Source organism: Trachymyrmex septentrionalis, unplaced genomic scaffold, assembly GCF_001594115.1.
Source record: "Trachymyrmex septentrionalis isolate Tsep2-gDNA-1 unplaced genomic scaffold, Tsep1.0 scaffold50, whole genome shotgun sequence".
Lineage (NCBI taxonomy): Eukaryota > Metazoa > Arthropoda > Insecta > Hymenoptera > Formicidae > Trachymyrmex > Trachymyrmex septentrionalis.
Window position 1 is genome coordinate 280,325 of NW_017305673.1, and position 4,772 is coordinate 285,096.

Sequence of the window (4,772 nt, forward strand, 5' to 3'; positions counted from 1 at the left end):
TATATAAACAATTTAAAGTAAAACAAGAATGTACAAGGTCTATAATTCACAAAATATATTCAAAATTTAAATACAGTAAATTTACAGTTGTTTTTAAATGTACAGAAATGCGCTAAAAAAGAATTAATTATGGACATCTAGATTTCTACACTTCAAACTCTTTTTACGTCGATGGTATCTCCGACAATATCATCTAGTCGACTCTCGCGAGACTTTTATCGATTACAAACTACCCTTGCGCTCTCTCCTCTTTAAAATACTGCGTCAAATTTTTATACTATAGATGCCGCGAAAAAAAGCCTGATCTGTACGTGATGGTAAAATAATACAGCTTTTGTCACTGTACCCGCTTCACTTTAATTCCATCTAATTTCGTTTGTGAAATTGTCTATTTCGCCTTAATTCCATCGTAATTTCATCTGTGAAATTGTTTGTTCATGGTGGAATTATTGATCTTCAAAAGAGACGATGCAAAATAAAATAAATGGAAACAGTTGAATGTTTTTTACGGTTATGCCACGTTCAGATTGAACGTTATAGATTAAAAATGTATGCTCGATTTCTCGAATGATAACATGCATATAGTCATGCCTGCTCTGATGTACGCTAGAATTCTTTCATGCATTGAACGCTGCATGCTGCATATACATGATTTTTATATTTATTATGAATTACTTCATAGCTTATTTCCATGTATGCATCAATCTGATTTCACCCACCATACACCAATCAAAAGGAACTAATTTCATAGTTATTTTTCAAAAGTCAGACTGTACACTCGGCAGCAGAAAGGTTGCAATAATTTTTTTTCGCAATGTGGCTTGCTTATCGCGCTTTGGTTCTTACTTATGATGGATCTATCAATTACATTCAATCAGTTTACAAGCAAGACTGAGTTCCAGAACCCATCAAAAAAAGATTGCCGCATCCTTTCTGCTGGCGAGTGTATTGCTGGATTCACACTGGATCCAACGTACGTCGTACAACGTTCTGCAACCAATCAGAAAGCAGAATCGATAATACGAAGCAAAATTCTGTTTTCTAATTGGTTGCAGAGCGTCATACAACGCACGTCCAATGTGAATTCAGCATATACATTCAAGAAATCTAACATCATGATTCCATCTTAATAGCTTTTGCACACAGAACGTGGTAACGCTTAGTGCGCGACGAAAGTCGCACTAGCCAATAATTTTATGTTCTTAAGTCGGCCTCATCTTGCAAAATTTCTAGAAATGATGTAATACGTTACAAAAATTGGATTGAGTTCTACTTTTATCGCGCGATGAAAATTATATATCTATTACTTCCAAGCAAACCGAGACGTTGATTTTTTCGCTGCGCGGCAAGCGTTGCCGTTTCTGTGTGCAGAAGCCATAAGATTTCGAAAAAAAATAACACAACAATATCATAGAAAAATAACACAATAATTTCTTTCTCCATTTCTTGCAAAAAAAAAATACAATTGTAAAATAACTATCATCTGAAGACACGATAGTGTCTCGGCGCTAAGATGGCGATTGTAAGATAACCATCACAAAAAGTACAAACTCACTTTTTCTTGTTAATTAAGATTAACAGTTACTTAAAAAAAAAAAACAATTATTATAACATATCATTTTTATAAGTTTATATCTTAAGTAAAGCTGGCAACACCCAGTGTGGTTATTATCGCGTAGTATTTTACAGAATTATTTAATTAGGCACTCATAAACATGCGCGCAAATCGATCTTTTAAGGAAATATTACATGTTTGAATATAATTTTTTATTTATTTAAAATGATAAATTTTAATCAATAAATTAAATTAAATTAAAAAGATAAATAATAAAGATAAATTAAAAAGATAAATTATGAAGATAAATTGCGTGAGAAATAAAAAAACATCAATAAAAAAATAATTATAAAATATTTAAATTTTTTACACGAAAAAACGATCAAATCCCATAATTGTCACGATTATAAGTTTATTTACTTTTAAGTTAACTTAAACGTAAAACGATTCTGTCAACTCCGATCGACACAGCGAACGTTAGTATCCATCGCATCGTACCTTTCCCTTGAATTTCATGGACATTAATCGAGTTTGACGTAACATCCTATTTTCCTCTACCTCAAGATCCGGAAACAGGTTAACTAGATACCACCAACTTTACCACCGTGTCGTATCTCAGGAGAATAAAGTATGCCGCATAGGTTAGATGTAGATCGCGTCTCGCCATCTTTGGGGAATTATTTAGTGACAACTGTAGTACATTAGCGCAATACAAATTATTACAATGAAATGTATGTCACGCGAAAAAGTAAATTGAACGTCATCATCTCGGCCAATAATTATTATATTTTCATTTAGTCTTCCTCAAAGATAACGATGAACATTTGAATCTTTTTTCCGAATCTTTTGAACAATTCAAACGTATAAAAATCTAAATTGCTTTGAATATTATTCGAAACTAGAAATTCTTAAAAGTCTCGAAAAGCATCAAAAGTTTCGAATGCTTGAAACTCTTGAAGGTGTCGAAAATATTTAGAAAATCTTTCGTCAATCTTTAAAGGGGAGATGCTTTTAAAATCTTAAAGCTTCCTGTCCTGAGTAAAATTTGTTATAATTAATTACTTTATTCCTTTCCTCAAAATATGATATTATTTCAGTGCCAATAATGACTTTCCCATCTTGTAAAGAGCCTCTTTCATTAAACCTCTAATTAAGTTAATTAATTGTTAATTCACAGAAATACTAACCAGTTCAATATATCCGAACTTCTCTCTCTCTCTCTTTCTTTCTCTTTCTCTCTCTCTTCCTTTTCTGAGACAAACTGTGTTTAGTTCCCACGTTGGTAATCGTGATAATTGAGTTAACCATTAATTAGCGTTAATCAGAGTTGGTGAAAAATCTAAGAGTATATGAATATATAAAATATTTGGAAGTCTTAAAATATAAATTTATTATCCAAATGCATATAAAAAATAAATTATAATATAAAAAATATATAATTAAAATAATAATACAAAGTAATATAAAACAAAAACAATATTTTATAAACGTTTAGAATTATTTTATAAAAAAAAAATTTATTTGTTTAAAAAAATTCAAAGCATTCCTACATAGCAATAAATACTTGAGCAGAATATTACTAGATGTAGAAAATTTAATGAACACTTCAATATCGATTTCGTTTCATAACATCCTGTATATATGTATATGCATATCGCAACATACATTTTATGCAATAGCAAAATGTTTGTGAATTTTACACATTTCGCACCATGATACATCCAAAATATTATTCCATTTTGCTTCCTTTTCAGTTTTTTATTTACCGTGCGGTATTGCTATCGGACAAACAATTTCTGTTAATTCGCATGGATAAAATGCTGTTTCAAAAACCGAATTGTCGAGACAAATGTCATCAAAAAATATATACTCCATTGCAATTGTTTGTACAAACGTGTTTTGTGTTTGCAAATAATAATAATAATTATTATTATTATTGTTATTTTAATGAATAATACCACGACTTTGTGATATTAATGTGTTTAGTTAATTTCAGGCATACTGTAAAAAATAAAATGTTAATTTTAACTTATAGTCGTATAGTAGACTTTCTGAGATATGCAAAAATGTTAAAATTAACATTTTTGTGTTAATTTTAAAATTAATATTTTTTTTTTTATAGTGTAATAATAATCGGGGCAAAAGCAAAGATTTTTAAATTTTCCAAAGCAAACTGAAAAATGTTAAAGTGAAAACGCCAAAACTCAAGATCGATCTCAATCTTCTTGCTAAACTGTGAAACGACGTACTGTGTTGCTTTGTAACATCTACATACCTCTCCCAAGGAAGACAAGTAAAAGATTTTTGGATTCTCTGGATTGACACGACTGCGTCTACGTCTCCATACTCGGTGTAGATCGAACATGTCGGCCAACATTTCGCGCGGGAGGCATACGACGAAGATACTACTCGTCCTTCACTATAAGCTCAAATGCTCCGTTTAAGCAAACTCCGACCGATCGAGTTTACGCGAACACGCAGACTCGGAGGTAAATAACAATGAACGATATTTGCTCTCACTGTCTCAGGGTTCGCTTTACACTAGCCGAGCCCGGAATCATTAACGTAGGAAAGTGAAAAACGACTATTATACGTAATAAAGTCGATTTATATCTAAGGTATATATAGGCACATTGCAACATAACACTACCATTATAATATTAAATAAATTAATATTTTATGAATTAAGTGTAATAATAATAACAAGATACCATTTAATAATACGATTTGCCCAAGCGAATTTAATTTTATGCCATTATCAATTTAAAAGCAAATAATATTATTTACTATCAATGTTTATCTCGCACAAACCAAATTCATAATAATTATTATAGGAAAATAAAACTGTCAGATATAAAGTTGATTTATATCTAAAATATATCAGTAGTTCCTAACGTTATTGTTATCGTGTCATAAACCAACCATTTTATGAATTACATGTATTATATTCGTAAAATGTAATATACAATACCTGTAACATACAATGCTATTATGTTCCTAATAACACGATCTGTTTCGGTTATGAATTCAAATGAATTTAATTATTTCGCTACACAGATTTAAAAAGAAATATCAATGTAATTTGCTTTCGCATTATCAACGCTTGTCTCGTATAAAATTCGAAATTATTATTGTAAAATAGTTTTAGGTATGTAAGTTGATTTGCACCAAAATTTATACCTATTATAGCGTCACTTTGTACCGGTAATATTATCGT